This window comes from Mesocricetus auratus, unplaced genomic scaffold, assembly GCF_017639785.1.
Source record: "Mesocricetus auratus isolate SY011 unplaced genomic scaffold, BCM_Maur_2.0 Super-Scaffold_100676, whole genome shotgun sequence".
NCBI classification, from domain to species: Eukaryota; Metazoa; Chordata; class Mammalia; order Rodentia; family Cricetidae; genus Mesocricetus; species Mesocricetus auratus.
The window spans coordinates 156,917,781-156,935,939 of record NW_024429266.1 but is presented as its reverse complement, the minus strand read 5'-3'; the positions used below and the strand labels follow the sequence as shown (position 1 = coordinate 156,935,939).

The following is an 18,159-nucleotide window of genomic DNA, read 5'->3' as shown; positions in this document are numbered from 1 at the left end:
CAGGGGAGGCAAATGAAAGGTAGTGTTTCAGAAAAAGAATGAGTGACTCCCCTTCCCACTTCCATCGATGAAACTGAGTTTATGCACTGACACCCCTTCATTGTCTAATTTCCACTGCTCTATTTTAAAAGTAGATATCATTGTCTTCATTTTGCATGAATTCCAAGAGGTTCAGAGGAGGAGCATGTGCTGTCAAAACCTCCCTGCTGAGGGTCAAGTTCACAAAGTGATTTTAAAACCAATAAATGTTCTTACCCATCAAGCCACCCAGCCTTACTTGAAATTTCAGAAGCACCCCACCAATAAACATTTGCTTGTTTCTGAACTTGAAGGTAAGATATCTGCTATAACTCAAGATAGTGTTGGTGGGTTACTTTTGTGAACATAGGTGTTCCCTCTCCTCTTTTTCTCCTATCACCAGCAAGATGAAAAGGGCACATAGCATGCTTTGTTGTTAAACTGACAAAATTATAGATATTTTCCAAATTATTACCAGAAAGACCTGGCACTCACATGTTTTATTTAAGGCAGTTTCTGCATTGTTTGGACATTAGATTATTTATGTCAAAAACGGTATATTGGGTGAACATTTATTCACCCAGTAACATTTATTAGTTACAACCCAGCAGTTTTAAGACCAGAATAAAGAATTGCTAGAGGGAGGGGGAAATGGCCAAGTATCATTTTTTCTGACATTCTCCCTGACAAGCAGAGATTTTGCTCAGGTTATAAACAAAATCCCCAATGTTTTCTTGGTAGGCTTGCTACAGCTCCCTAAGTGACCAGCTGCTAGGAATGCCTACTCCATCAGTCAGTGAACCAGGACAATGGCAAACACTGCACACGGGAGGCTAAACTGTATGGTAAGTAGTAATATAAACATGGGCACCAGGAAGTCTTTTGTGTAGCTAGTACATAACACTAATCATCTACAATCTTAGACTACTTCCCTTCCTTAATACAACAGACAGTAAGCAGAACTACTAAGCATTGAGAAAACACTGGATATGGCCATGCTACATGTATCTGGTCACAGTATATTTTGTCTGTTACAAATGTCTGTGTGACGAGAATTGAGTGAATGATATTTATATAAATATGAATGTGGTTCACTTTTCCCACCCTGGCCTATGCTAATCCACACATCAGAATAGACTGTGTTCCTGGTGGCTGACAGAAAAAAATGTCTATGAGAAGGACACCACATGCAGATTCTCAGGCCAGTGCACATCAGCCATGTCTCAACTACTGATGTTTTCTGAAATAGTCTGCTTACAGCTTTCCCCAGGTGGTTCCTGAGAAAGCAAAGGACTCCAGGGGGACAGTAGACATAGTAAAGAAAGAATGTCTCTCAAACTATGAGGCTGTAAACTTATATTTCCATGAATCCAGGGTGGCAAACCTAAGTCACAGGAAGGAAAATGCTGCTTGAATTACACACAATCCTCCCCCAAACCTGGCATAAACCAGTTAAGTAGCCTTGACCATCCCATGTTTCTTTTATGCTACATAAATTCATCTATAAGTTTTATCTTAATTCTCTCCCATTTTACTCTACCATGTGAACTGAAAATGTTTCAATTATTTAACATTTATTTGTAGAATGTTTTCTTCATTGAATGGGCATCTCCATAGAGCATTGTCCAGTGTCAGCCACAGTAGTTTTTACCATATACATCTCACCAAATCAAATCATATTTCCATCATAAAGATGGGAAATGAGAGTTAAAATATGTTTATTTACCACCATATATAATCAGTCTCTTGAAACACAACTGTTCCATGTGAATTAAAAATGAGATGCCAGGGATGGAGAGATGGCTCAGAGGTTAAGAGCATTTGCTGCTCTTACAGAACACTCTAGTTAAGTTCCCAACAATCACATTAGATAGGGCTCACAACCATTCATAACTTTGATCTCCATAGGACACAACATCCTCTTCTGGCCTCCATGGACAGTGAATCCATGTGCATGTGAGCACACACACAATGCACACACACACACACAAATAATTGAAAAATAAAAAATAAAATTCTTTAAATATAAATTTCAATTGATGTCATGGTAGCTTGTAGTAGTTTATTCTCAATTGCTATGCAAAACACCATGACCAAGACAACTTATAAAAGAAAGTGTTCATTGGGTTTGTGGTTCAGAGAAATAAAGTCTATCATGACAGGCAATGTGGCAGCAAGCAACAGGCATGTTGGCACTAAAGCAGCAGCAGAGAGGTCACATCCCAATCCACAAACAAGAAGTACTCACTGAGCACATAGGGATGGGCATGAGTCTTTTAAAATCTCATAGCCCACCTCCAGTGACACACCTCTTCCAACAAAGCAGCGCCTCTTAATCCTTCCCAAACAGTGCCACCAACTGGGGACCAAATATTTGAACATAAGAGCCTATAGGGACTGTGCTCTCTCAAGTGTAAAGCCCAATACTCATTCATACCACCATCATACCAGTGATTGTCTTGCCGGGTAAGTCATTGTGATAACTTGCAGAGTTCATAGCTGGGTAAGATTAATTACTGATCTCTTCAGGTGCATAGCAACTTCCATCACTATGAAAGCTGTCCAGTAGGAATGAAACTTCCAGACCAATACAATCTTTCTTTTGCCATTTTGTATGTATGTGATGTTTTTAGCAATTGGGCCTTATCATACAGATCCAGAGGTAAAGCAATGTTAATATCTTAAAATGTCTGGGCAGCTATGGAACTCCAATGGCCAACAACTCCAAAAGAAGTAACCCTTTCTTAATGATAGGCTTTTTATTTGCCATCCTCTAGTACCTACTTGTGTCATTGTTTCTGTTACAGGTTAACACTATTTTAAATATGTATATGTGCATATTGTACATATATGTGTATATGTCATGTATATATAATACACATATATGAAGTTCATACAATAGTATGCTTCTGTATGACTTTCTAAAAGTTCAGCTTTGTTAGTCCCTCCTCATATTCCCTCCTCTTCTCTACTCTCCCACTCCCACCACAATTTAACCCTTCCTGTCCCATTATTCCTCCTTTAACTCTTTATGCAATGGTATTCTAGTTCCCCTGCCTTGAGCCTCACCAACATCATGGCACTTTAGTAATTTACTCACATAAAAGAGTTTTCCAAAAAAGACACACATCTGAAGATTTGAAGCTAACAACCACAAATGAGAAAAATAAAGAGTATGTGAAGGTTCGAGAGGAAAATGGTGAGGGAATATAGGAAGCGTTGGAGGAAAGGGAATGGGAGGTAGATATGGCCAAAGCACAGGATATTAATGTCTACAATTCTCAATAAATTATTATAATAAACAATATAATGATTGTTGAGGGAGTCTTTTGCAAAAAGAAAAAACTCAAGGGGCTGAGAGATGGCTATGCAGTTAAGAATGCTTGCTGCTCTTGCAGAAGACCCAGGGTCAGTTCCCTGCACTTGCATGGTGGCTCACAACTGCTTGTAGCCAATTACAGGGAATATGGTGCCACTTTTGACTTCTTTTCTGAACTCTTAAGGTCCTAGACACACATGGTACATATATATACACACTGGCACAATACTCATACACATAAAATAAATATTTTTAAGAGCTGTCAAGCTATTATTCCTAGAGGATGCGATCTTTTCTTTTTCAGCTCTTTTGAAAATCTACTGGAATGGATTTTCTTATTCCTTGCACAAGTTTATCTCCCATTCCTTTTGTTTTCTACTGTGTTCTCCAATATAATACCAGATGTTATCCATCTCTTTGCCCTGGGTACCATCAGAGTCACTGGCTCAGAGACTAACAACACCACTAAGCTGAACTGAACAGGAAAGTTCATTAACAAAGTCCAAAGTCATTCTTCTAACCAGATAACAAGAACTGTTATAGGAGATAATGAAGACATTAAGAAAAAGAAATGCACAGAATGTGAATCACAAGGAAATAAAAGCTTCTTTCATTAATTCATCCATCAACCAACATGAATATTAAGGGTCTATGGTGAAAATAATGGGAGAGAGAAGGAATGGGAGGCTCCTACTTGGTATACTAGGTGTTGTAATTTTTAAAAAAGCAGTGCAAGAGAGAAATATGCCATGCAAGAGGATTCAAGCAGAGGGGTATTTTTATTAGGGAAAGGGATCATAAAAAGGGAGAAAGGGAAGGAGAGAGACCAGCCTCCAGAAGACAGGAGGAGCAGGAAACTCAGCGCGATTCTGCTAAATTTAGGAACAAGACAAGACTGTCCACTCTCTCCATACCTCTTCAGTGTTGTACTTGAAGTTCTAGCTAGAGCAATACGACAACAAAAAAACATCAAGGGGATATAAATTGGAAAGGAAGAGGTCAAAATTTCACTATTTGCAGATTATATGATAATTTACATATGTGATCCAAAAACTCTACCGGGGAACTCCCACAGCTGATAAATATTTTCAGCAAAGTGGCAGGATACAAGATCAACTCAAGAAAATCAGTAGCCCTACTATATACAGATGATAAAATGGCTGAGAAAGAAATCAGAGAAACATCATCCTTTACAATTGCCACAAACAACATAAAATACCTTGGGGTAATGATAACCAAACAAGTGAAAGAGCTGTATCCCAAGAACTTTGAGTCTTCAAAGAAAGAAATTAAAGAAGACATCAGAAAATGGAAAGATCTCCCATGCTCTTAGATAGGTAGGATCAATGTAGTAAAAATGGCAATCCTGCCAAAAACAATCTACAGATTCAATGCAATCCCCATTAAAATACCAGCACAATTCTTCATAGATCTTGAAAGAACAATAATCAACTTCGTATGGAAAAACAAAGACCCAGGATAGCCAAAACAACCTTATTCAACAAAGCAACATCTGGAGGCATCACCATCCCTGACTTCAAGCTGTATTATAGAACTATAGCCCTGAAACAACTTGGTATTGACACAAAAATAGACAGGTAGACCAACAGAATTGAATTGAAAACCCTGATATTAACTTACACATGTATCAACATCTGATCTTTGACAAAGAAGCTAAAAATATACAATGGAGAAAAGAAAGCATCTTCAACAAATGGTGTTGGCATAACTGGATGCTGGCATGTAGACGAGTGGGGATAGATCCATGTGTATTGCCATTCACAAAACTTAAGTCCAAATGGATCAAAGACCTCAACATAAATCCAGCCACACTGAACCTCTTAGAAGAGAAAGTGGGTGGTACCCTTGAACAAATTGGTACAGGAGAACACTTCGTAAACATAACACCAGTAGCACAGACACTGAGGTCAACAATTAATACATGGGACCTCCTGAAACTGAGAAGCTTCTGTAAGGCGAAAGACACAGTCAACAAGATAAAAAGGCAGCCCACAAAATGGGAAAAGATATTCACTAACCCCACATCTGATAGAGAGCTGATCTCTAAAATTTACAAAGAACTCAAGAAGCAAGTCTCCAAAACACCAAAGGATCCAATTAAAAAGTGCGATACAGAACTAAATAGAGAATTCTCAATAGAGGAGTCTAAAATGGCTGAGAGGCACTTGAGAAAGTGCTCAACATCCTTAGCCATTAGGGAAATGCAAATGAAAACAACTCTGAGATACCATCTGACTCCTGTCAGAATGGCTAAAATCAAAAACACCCATAACAGTTCATGCTGGAGAGGATGTGGAGAAAGGAACACTCCTCCACTGTTGGTGGGAGTGCCAACTCCTACAGCCTCTTTGGAAATCAGTATGGAGATTCTTCAGAAAAATGGGAATCACAAGACCTATCACAAGACCCAGCAATTCCACTCTTAGGCATATATCCAAAGATGTCCATTCATACAACAAGGACGTCTGTTCCACTATGTTCATAGCAGCAATACTTGTAATAGCCAGAACCTGGAAGCAACCTAGATGCCCCTCAACTGAAAAGTGGATAGAGAAAATGTGGTATATTTACACAATGGAGTACTATTCAGCAGAAAAAAACAATGGAATCCTGAAATTTGCAGACAAATGGATGGCACTAGAAGAAACCATCCTGAGTGAGGTAACCCAGTCACAAAAAGACAAACATGGTATGTACTCTCTCATATATGGTTTCTAAACATGGAACAGGGGAGTGCCAGCCTACATTCCCACAGCCAGAGAGTCTGGGAAACAGAACCTTCAACCAATGACTGATGGAAGCAGAGGCAGACTCCCACAGCTAAACACTGAGCTGAACTCAAGGAACCCAGTGACAGAGAGCAAAGGGGTTAAGACTTGGCTGGTTTATTCCCCAGAAACAGCTGACCTGAAGAAGGGGTAGCTCTTGAATCCCAGACTGATGCCTGAGAATCCAGCATGGTACTGATCAAGACACACTGAATGTGGGTGTCAGTGAGGAGGCCTAGGCAATCTATTGGGCCTTGGATAGTAGATCAGTATTTATATCTGACATGCAAATGGACTTTGGGTGCCCATCCTACAATGAGAGGTTCACTCTCACTCTGGACTCTTAGGGGAGGTTATAAGTCCTACCCTGGATGAAATGACAACTATGGACACCCCCATGGAGGGCCTCACCCTCCCTGGGGAAAGGAGGGGATATTGGGATGGTTGGTGGGAGGGCATGAGAGGAGGGGAGGGAAAGAAAGAGGGGCCTGATATTGACATGTGAAGCAACCTTTTTTCTAATTTAAATTTAAAAATAAAAAAAGTTAAAGTCACTTTAATACTACTGTTATTGCAAGATGATAAACTATTATGTTCATCCTATCCTCCCCAGGGAACATTTATATTTTTCAAAATGCACTTTAAATAAAAGAAAGCTTATCAATGTATGTAATATTTTAAATCATTTAATTACAGATACACTTTTGTTGAAACTGTGCTTGTAGGTTCTGGGTAACCATCTCAGTCATATTTCAAAAACCAAAATTCAAGTCTTTAATATCTCTAATATTTGAAATATTTATATGTGTTCAGACTGACACAGATGCATGAAGAGGCAAAAAGACAACTCAAGAATGTGGATCCAGAGAGATCATTGCTTGCATTCCAGGTATGCCCTTGTGGACAATCACATCAACTCATCTATCTGTATGCCTATTTTTACAGCCATAACAATTCATATTATGTTATGTTGGTGTTTGTAATCATGACATTTTATGTAAAATTCCCAGCAGAAATCATGGTACATGAAAAATAAAAAAGCCATGGTGTTACCAGTTGTTAGGGTTAAAGCTTGAGCAACAGCAGCCATTGCAAGCCAAGTTTATTCACCTGGACTCAATAGACGAGTTAGAATTAAAAGCAGAGAAAGGTTTATTCGATATGGTCTCTTTGCAAAAAAGGAACAAAGGTTCCAGAGACAGCCCCCAAGTCCATCTTCTGGGATCTTGACGTGAGGTGTATGTTTAAATAAAGGTTAAGAGGTCTGCATAATGAAACAGTCCTGGGATAATCAGTAGTCCTGTCCATCAGGGATCCAATGCCCTTGTGCAAATGGCCTGACAAACTGTCAAAAACTGGGTACAGCCTCTTCCTGGAAACAAACTCCTCCTCTTCCTGGTACCAAAATTCAGTCTTTTGTTCTTTCAACATGAAAATCCAATTCACTGGAGTCCATTGTCTCGGAAGTATATTGACCAAAGGGAAAGACATAAGTGTCTCTTTAGAATATCTTCATTCCTGCAAGGATAACAATGATGACATGATAAAAATGTGATTATGATTATTGTATTTCCATACCCTAAGTCAGCATCCTTCTGCTAACCAACTTCCTCTCCCCATCAGGCTACAATGAACTGTAATAGGTGAAAACTGAAAGATACTAATCTCAGTGGGGTTACCCAGACCCCTGAACACAAACACCTCATGTTCTCTCTTATTTGTGGAACCTATCTCTAAATCTTTAGATTTGAGCACATAACATGGGATAATCACAGAAGCTACGAACTTAAAAAGTGACCACGGAGGGAGAGAAGGGAGAAAAGTAAATTCACAGTGGTGTTCTGTGAGTCATGAAGAGGGAAATGTAAAGAATGGGGGAGGGAGAGGGGACTTTAACTTGGTGGGGGTGATACTGAGAAAGAGAGAGGAGAGCTAAGTAACACTAAGTATGTTTGAGGAAACTATAGGGAAATATACTAATATATACATATATATATATATATACATAACAGGAAGAGTCAGAAGGGGAAAGTGGGAATGGAAATAATGTAAATATAGTACTAATGAAATTATAAAAGACAACAAAATTTTAAAGAAAGAGTCACTAAGACAAGACAAATACACTGGCCCATGCTTCCAGTCCAGCACTTGGGAGTTGCAGAAGGAGAAGAAGTGCTGGACCAGTTGGGCTATATAGCAAGCTCCTGTCTTCAAAACCAGAAACCAGATCAAAACAAAAAGGAGTGGATAAAGATACAAATTAAGGGTCACTATGAGTAATGACAATATGGAAGTTGATGATGTATTTTGAGTCATTTTCACAGGCTACTCTAATAAGTGCATGCAGTTGACCTCTGGTGACCTAAGGTTCCTCATTTACAAGTTAGAAATAATTATTTTCTCTCAAATACTTCTTTTAAAAGTTATGTATATGAATTTTTTCTAACAGCTCCTAGAGCAGAGCAGACACTCGGGAGTGGCAGCCATGACTATACATGTTACGATTAGTCATATGTGCTTATTGGTTCCAGAATGACACCCAAATTAATGTTTGGTTCCAAAGTGCCCTGTGATAGAAAACAGTGAAGAAGTGGCAAATCTGCTGTCGTCAGCGTCCTCCTCAACCCTTGCACCTCACTGCCTCCCATCAACACAGGTAAGACACCAAAGCAGGTGTGGGAAAGCAGCGACCTCAAGGGGAGCTTGGCCGGCTTAGGCTGGAGCGGGCAGCAGGCTGCTGCTTAAGAACATGACAAATCAGTCATGAAGTGGGCTGCTCAGCTCATACTGCATTAGATCTTTGATTCTTTATATTTCTCCCTTAATCCCCGTAGCTTTGATTTTTAAGCAGCACTGGTTCGTGTGTAATTCTAACAAAGGCTTCTCTGAAAATCCAAAATAACTCCACTCAGTTATTATGCAGCCCTCCTTTATGACCTTATTATATAGGAAGGTTTTGTTAAACAGATTTTTCTCTCTTGCAAATTAGTACTGAACATACTTTATTTTTGTGTGTCTCAGCAAGGTTTCTAAAATCCTTCCCACATCACAGTTCATTTAGACCAATTAGAATTCCATGAACAGAAGATAAACTACGTTATTAAAAAAAAAAAGTCGCTGGGAGTATGGAATGGCACCGGTGCTCTGGGAAGAATTCTACAGTTTCTTCAGAAAACTGAACATGCAGCCCAGCAATTACACTCCTGGAGAAATCTCCCAGAGAAATGAAAATTTATGCTCCCCCAAATTCTTATGTGCAAACTTTCACAGCAACTTTATTTGCAAAAGCTGAAAACTAAAATCAGCGCAGCTGTTCTTCCACAGGGAAATGAAAAGACAAATATGGCGCATCCATGCCACAGAGTATGTGTCCCTGGGTGGGTCTTAGGAGAAAAAGAAACTATTGACACTTCCATCCGTTATACTGACCAAACCAATCCCAAGGGGGCTACATAGTGTTGAGTCCATCTCTGTAACATGTTTGAAATGACAAAAATGGAGTGCACATTAGGAGATGTCAGGGAATGAAGACTAGGTAGATTAATGAAATGATCATTTATTTTTAATGCACAGAGGCCCCACAGACAAGTATAAACAAAAATCTGATTATGTTTCCTGAGTTATATGACAGTCAATATAGAAGTTATGTTAATTGTTTTGCACATGGGATTTTTTCTGTATCATTCCTCATAGCCTCATCTTGATCTATAATATCACATGAAAAATAGTGTTCAGCTTAAAAACAAGCTAAATAAAGTCAATAAGAAAGGAAGTGAATACTGAGTTTTAAAAGATAACAGGGAAGCTGAAGTGCTTTATGTCAAAGAAACCTCAGAGTAAGAATTACAGCAACTGAAAGTATGGAAAGGTGCATGTATTTATTGTGCTGTCCTTATAGTTGCCTAAATTATATTCTGGAGTGCTAAACCCCTCAGGATCTTCATCTTCCCTGTCCTACACATCTGTGCTCATCCATCAATAGATTACAGAGTCCAGAAATTTTTCATCCTATCCACTACCACCACAGGCTCTCTCAACTGGACAGTCTGGCAGCCTTGAAATGGTTTCCAAGTCTTTCTGCTTCTCTGCAGACCATTTCAGCACAGGAGCTAGGCAATCCTTGAAAATCTATCAGGACTTGGAACTGGCATTATGCCTCAGTGGGGAAAAGTGCTTGCTACACAAACCTAGAACCCAGGGTAGAAGGAGAGAAACAACTCTGGAAAGTTGTCCTCTGACTGCCACCATGCATGTCCTTCCTGCAAGCACACATTCACACATGCATGCACACACCATAATAAATAAAATTTAAAAATAAATTACCAAAACTATTACTACTTAGATTGGAGCTAGTTCAAACCATGCCACATGAGACTCCTCCAGAACCCTCATACACTAATGAACACCATCCTATTAGGAAAATTCTCCCTAGCACTTTCGGGGTTCCACGCATCTAATTCCCATTTTACCCCTCTATCCTCCTCCCTTCCTTCCCTGCAGCTCGAACATCATTGGTCTGTTTAGTTTTGCTTGAATACCTGCCTCAGGGCCTTTGCACTCTGTTGTTGGAGTTTTTCTTTCTGCCAGGTCATGCTGCCTCTTCAGCCCCAAATGAGCATGCAGAGATGCTGTATAACTATAGAACTGCTGGCCAATGGCTAGGGCTTCTTACAGGCTAGCTCTCTCTTCATTTCTATTACTTTATGCATTTCCATATGGTCTTGGCCTCCTGGAGAATGCCCGGACCCTTTACTCCTTCCTCGACTACATGGCGTCTCCTCGTGGTGCCTCTCTGCCTCTCTCCCCAGTATCCCCCTCATCTCCTAGCCCTGCCTATCTTCCTGCCTCTACTGGCTATTGGCCAAACAGTGTTTTATTCATCAAACAATAAAAGAAAGATATATACAGAAGGACATCCCCCATCAGCACTTTGTTTTTCCATAGGATACCACACTCTACTCCTGCACATCTCTAGGTTTGCAGCTGAAGGCTATCTTTCCACGGGTTCCTGTTTCCCTACGCCTGTTTCCCTCCTGAGGAATTCAACATCACACACATGCTTCTTGTTCATCTTATATTTTAGCCTTACCAATAAAGATTTTGCTTACAAGCACTCTGTAGATGAGAAACACCAAGGATACTGGAAATGGTGGGTCATACTATCTTTATTTGAGAGGGAGAAGCCCTTACATGAGAAGCTGAAAACGGGATCAGCACACTCTGATCTCCCACCACAATGCTGCCCCAAGAGAGCTGGCACCTCCTTTCCCCCAAGCCCTTATCTCCTGACCCTACTATATACGGGTCAGGTGCGGTGCCTAAGATCTCTCCCTACAGCACCCAAACCATTGCCTAGCACACAGAACACACTCTATTTGTTGAAAACAAACCTGCATGAATAGAAAACGGAAGAGAGACAATGCAGTGTCACACCACGGGAAACGCTGGTTAGAGCTTTGATGCAGATTTTCATCCTTCAAGTCTAAGCCACAGACTTCTGTGTTCTGCCTGTTTTAACAATTCATAACTCCTTCACCAGATTATAAACGCCCACACATCTCCCACTGCTACACTGGTTTGTTCGAATGGTTCCTCAGATGACTTCCCCGTGAGATTGGGAGCTCAAAAGCTCAAGTCAGAAGCCAGGTCTTCACAGTTCTCTAGCATGGCCCAAAAATAACTCTATGGATCTAAGCACGGCCATCCTCGGCTACCACGGACTCTTCCGTTATTCTCCCTTTGACATTTTGAGAATACATTCTCATCTTATGGTAACTATATCTTCTCTTTCAGATAGAATTAGAACAGCATTCTGCTGCCCACAGTTTTCCACTGAAGTAATAGACATAACCTTTCACCTTTACCCCACTAGCATCCTCCGAGGTCAAATCTTATCACCAAAAGGATGCAAGTCCTAAACAAAAGTGACTTCCTGGGAAAGTACATCATGAGGAAGAGGCAATACTCTGAAGCCCATGGGAACAAGGGTAAGCTTGTAATAAATCTTGCCAGTTGTCTTGCCTTGCATAACGACTGGAGCAGCCATTTTTTTCTGCTAGGTTTTAGAACTGCAGATTCAAATAACTCATTTTAAAGCAAACCATAAGGTTGTCTCTTTCTCTGACTGCTTCAACCCTGAAATGTAACTCTGAATTTAAAGCTCCTGAATGTTGTTTTATGTTAAGTCCTTGGAGAAAATTTTGTATATTGGAGATTGTATAGCACTGAGTTGGAAGAAAATGGTGAGGGCAGTGAGAAAAATGAGGGGTATGGTTTGAATTCACAAAGAAAACTCCACTCTTAGAAAAGGGGTGCAGAAAGGAAGAGGCAAGCCACATTCTGAGCAAGATGATAAAATAGACTTGGTGCTGGAAGAAAGAAACCTGAAAACCGTGGATTTTATCTTCTCCTGTAGCATGAGAAAGCTTCTTCCTCAAATGATAGGATACTTTGCCCAAGGCCAGGACCACTCTGCAGCAGCAGTGTACCAATGATGATTCTAATGTCCATGGTAGTGCTCAAAGGTCATTAGAAATCACCATTCCAGGGCACATCTCCATCACGTCCAAAACACTGCTTATCTACCTAGATGGAGGCTCATTTCTACCCTCTGGGAAGCCATGAGCTTACTCCCCAGTTTCTTTCTTACCTTGCTGTCTCCTTGTTGGCTTTAATCATGGGAGGGAGGCTTATGATTTACGTTTCTGAAAAAGTGTTGAGGGTACAAAACAGGATTGTTACGTGTAAGTACATTGTGACAACAGTTCTGCCTAACTTCACACCTCCTTCCTCTACTTCCTCTTCCAGGCAGCTGCCATCCTGCTCCCTGCTTCTATGAGTCTAACTATTGTATGTGCTTCACACTATTTGACTCATGTAGCATGGTTCCTTCTGATATTGGTTTATGTCACTTGGGATTGTGCCCTTAGGGTTCATGCATGGTGTCACATAGGCACATGATGGGATTTCCCTCCCTTTCTTTGACCTTAGGTAGCCAGGCCTTTCCATATTGTAAAAGAATTTCTAAGCTGTGGAAGCTGTTAAGACCAGACAGTACACTTAGTCTCCTCCAAAGATCAAGAAGCAATATACTTTTTAATGAGTATTTCTTTCCAGATTTCATTTCTAAGTTAGCATATTCCATAGTGACATTCATTAAGCCATTTCCATATGTGGGGGTTATACTTTGTCCTTATCCACTCCTCCTCCCCACCTCTTGCTGGTCTTTTTCCTGCCTTGAAGAATCCCACTTCTAAGTCTGTGGCACATGGTTTCATTACTCTTTTTTCTCTCTATCTCCCTTAGGATTCTTTTCTCCCCTTTTATTACCCCTTACTACTTTCAAAAGATTTCATTTTTAGGTTGAATGGTATCCCATCCTATGTATTCTCAACATTTTAGTCCTTCCTCTATCAACGGGCAATCAGGTTGCTTCTGAGCTGACTGTTGTCAATACTACTGCAAGGAATATGAAAGTGCCAGTGTTTTCCCTGCTTTTCCATTTGTTTTACAAACCTGTGCAGAAGTGGGATTTCTGGGTCATACATCAATTCTGCTTTTAATATTTTAGGAGTGTCTATACTGCTTTCCATCATTTCATGTTCCCACCAAGAGATATCCAAACCAAGAGGTGTACAAGTTACAACAGAATAATGCAAGAGCCATGAAAAAGGCAAAGCAATATGACTCCTACAAAAAAAAAATCAAGACTCATCAACTCCTGTGCTCATCAAAACTGAAACAGGCCAAATTCCAGGTGAACATTCTAAACATTTTCTGGTAAAAATGACCAGTGACCTGAAAAGGGATATAAGCAAAACATAAATTCAATCCAGAGTCTGGAGAAGAAAGCTCTCAGCACAGAGGACAAAGCACAATGAATGAGAAAATCATCAGTGAGTATAGAAAGCAATCAGCAACACTGAAGAAAAATCAGCATGATAACGGAGATTCTGAAAAAATGTTAAAATATTAGAGATAAGAAACTTAATGAGCCAAATAAAAACAGTGCAAAGCATAATCGATATACTCAATGAAGCAGAAAAGATAACAGGGATGATGGATAAAGCGGATGAAATACAGCATCCAAATACCAATAAAAAAAAAAAGAATGAGCGTAACAACAATGCCCAAGAACTGTGGGGTATGATCAAGAGACTAACCCTAAGAATCTAAAAGACAGGAGAAATTCAGATGAGCAGTAAAGACATAGAAAGTCTGTTCACTGGGATTATAGCAGAAAATCCCCCCAAAACCAGAGAAACAATAGACATTTCAAACATTTAGAAGCCCAAGCAGGCATGACTAAATAAGAACCTCTCTCTGATACACTATAATCAGGATGTGGTGAATACAAAACAATGTTTAAAAGCTGTAACGGAAAAAGTACTAATTGACTTGCAAAGGCAGAAACATCAGAATGACATCACATTTCTCATCAGCAACCCTTAAACTATGGATTCCCAAAAGTAAATACCTGCCGACCAAGAGTACTATACCCAGCAAAACTGGCTTTTACAATTGATAAATAAGAACATTTCAAAACAAGCACAAACTGAGATAGTTCATGACTACCAAACCAGTAATACAAAAAAAAATCTAAAGGAATATATATACAAAGAAGGAATAATATCTCAAACAGTGAACCCAGGAATGATGGCAGGAGAGCTAGGAAGGCATCTACCAGAAACAACATTGCAAACCAGCAAACCCCTGAAATTAATGGAAGAGAAAGTAAAGAACAATAATGCAAACAAACTAGAAAACAACCAACCAATGAATTAGTAAATAACCTTCCACAATTAATGCATCTGTAAATAAACTCAGCTAACCAATAAATAACATAGACTGTTGAATGGATTAAAGAGCAGCTTTCTGTTACCTCTAAGAAATATATCCCACTGTCAAACATCTATAGACTAGGATTCAAAGAATGGAAAACAATATGCCAAAAGTGAGCAAAAACCAAAGCCAAACAGGCATAGCTTTTAATATCTGATACAGTAGACTACAGACCAATATTAGTCAGAAGAGATACATATTAATAACTGAAATAATTTACAAATAAGATATAACAATTTTGTGATGCATGAGCCAAACATTAGGACTTCTAATTAAAAAAAACTAAATATTAAATAGGCATGAGCAAATGGGTCTTAATACAATGTAGATTCAATATTCCATTCTTATCTCTAGTATATTAAGCTAAAAAGTCAACAATAATACAAACCTCAGAGTTACACTATATAATGAGTCAAACAGACTTATCAGTTATCTGTAGAACATCTCATTTAACAGAAATGGAACATGCATTTTTCTCAAAAGCCCAAGGAACCATGTCTAAAGTAAATCATATTCAAATCAAGTCATCCTAAATACAAAAGAATCAAGATAATCTCTTATATGGTAGGATATAGAACTATAGCAAACAATGACATTGAGGTCATAATTTAAAAGGCTCCCAATGAGGAAAAATGCAGGACCAGATTTATTCACTGCAGTTTTAACAAATCTTTAAAGAAGAGCTGACTGCAATGATCCTCAAACTGTCCCATACAATAGAAAGGAAGGAACACTATCAAACATTCTACAAAACCAACATTACCCTAATAAAGTGGATAAGGACACAACAAAGAATACTATAGATTAGTTTCCCTGGTGAACATAGATGCAAAAATTATCAAATAAAACTCAAGAACACATTAATTTAAATACATCATGGTCAAGTTGTTTTCATTTAAACAATGGCAGTTTGGTTACATTACATATAACTCAGCATGCAAATAGACTTAAGGGCAGAATCACATAATAAACTCAGTCCATGCAGGAAATGCCTTTGACAAAATTCAACATCCTAAAAGAACATCAGCATTCTGAGGAAACTCATAATAAAAAAAGATATTACAACATAATGAAAGCTATATCTGACAAAGCCACGGCCAACATCATACTAAACAATAAAAATCTCATGATTTTCACTAAAATATGCAATGAGGCAAGAGTGCTTACTTTCTCTACTCTCATTCAACACATCAATTGAAATCTTAGCTAATGTCGTAGGAAAGATTATAAAAGGAATGCAAGCAGGAAAGGAAGAAATGACGATATCCCTGAGTGCAGATGGCATGACCTGTAAAACTTAAAAACTCTACCAGCAAACTCTTAGACCTGGCAAATACTTTCATCATACAAATCCAGAGCTTTTCTATACATAAATAATTAATTCCCCTAGAAAGAAGTTAGAGGGTGGTATTCCATTCACAATAGCTTCAACACACACACACACACACACACACACACACACACACACACACACACACACACGCACGCACGCACGCACGCAAACTAACCAAGAAGGTAGAAGACCTGTACAGTGAAGATAGAGTTTCTTTTCATCCTAGTCCCACAACCATTTGACCCTAATAAGCACACAGAGGCTTATATTAATTATAAGTTATTTGGCCTATGGCTTGGGCTTCCTACTGGCTAGCTGTCTCTTAATTATTAACCCATAACTATTAATCTCTGTATTGCCACGAGGCTGTGACTTACCCGTAACGCTCTGGCATGTTACTGCTTTGGTTGTTACATGGCATATTCCTGACAACTCCTCTCCACATTTCTCCTCCAGGATTCTCCTAATGTGGCAGTGCCACCTATACTTCCTGCCTGGCTACATCCTGCGTGTCCACTGGCCAAACAGTTTTATCCACAAACCAATAAGAGAAACATATTTTCACAGCAAACAGAAGGACATCCTCCATCAACAGGAAAAACTTTACAACAATGAAGAACTAAATTGAAGAGGACACTAGAAAATGAAAATGTCGGCAGCCATGAGTATGCTCAGGCTACAGAAGAGGCTTGTCTCTAGCGTCCTCCGCTGTGGTAAAAAGAAGGTCTGGCTGGACCCCAATGAGACCAATGAAATAGCCAATGTCAGCAGATACGGAAGCTGATCAAAGATGGGGTGATCATTCGGAAGCCCGTGACTGTCCATTCCCGGGCCCAGTGCCAGAAAACCACTTTGGCTCGCAGGAAGGGCAGGCATATGGGCATAGGCAAGCGGAAGGGTACTGCCAATGCCAGAATGCCCAAGAAGGTGACCTGGATGCGAAGGATATGGATCCTGCGTCGACTTCTCAGGAGATACCGTGAATCCAAGAAGATTGGCCGCCATATGTACCACAGCCTATACCTGAAGGTCAAAGGGAATGTCTTCAAAAACAAGCAGATTCTCATGGAGCATATCCACAAGCTGAAGGCAGACAAGGCTCCTGGCTGACCAGGCTGAGACTTGCAGGTCTAAGACCAAGGAAGCAGGCTAAGAAGGAGGAGATCATCAAGACTCTGTCCAAGGAGGAAGAGACCAAGAAATAAAGCTTCCCTCATGTCTGTACATAGTGGGCTGCCAGTGGCCTCAGGTGGATCAGTCATTAAAATAATGAACAAAAAAAAGAAAATGAAAATGTCTCCATGTTCATGGATAGGCAGAATTAAGATTGAGGAAACATTTTTTTTCAAAAGCAATCGACATATTCAGTTTAATCCCTACATAAATTCCAATGGTATTCTTCACATAACTAGAAAAACTCATTCCTAAAGTTTATATGGAAGCATAAAATACCATCAGCAGAAATAGCAATACTAGTGACACGAGAGTATTCAATTTCAAAATACATTATAGAGCCATGGTGACAAAAAAAGCATAGTACTCTCAAAAATATGTGTAGAGCAATAGAAGAAAATAGAGGACCCAGAAATAAATTCACACAGTGATAGCTAGCAAATTTTTTAAAGCGTTGGCAAAATATATTGGAAAAATACTTCTTTTTAATTAATGGTGCTGAGAAAATTGGATTTCCATGTATAAGAATGAGATTAGACCCTTTCATTCTGCAAAAAATGAATTTAAAATGCATAAAAGATTGATTCTTGGACATATTTGCTAAGATAAAGTAAAAAATGGATCAAAACCCCTAATGTAAGATGTGGAACATGAAACTGCTATTAGAAAACATAGATAAAATACTC

The 18,159-nt window shown here is 39.3% G+C and overlaps 1 pseudogene; it reads left to right on the top strand.

Moving 5' to 3' along the window:
- The first annotated feature begins 16,956 nt into the window (after window positions 1-16,956).
- On the top strand, window positions 16,957-17,550 carry LOC101843756 (annotated as a pseudogene).
- The last annotated feature ends 609 nt before the right edge of the window (window positions 17,551-18,159 follow it).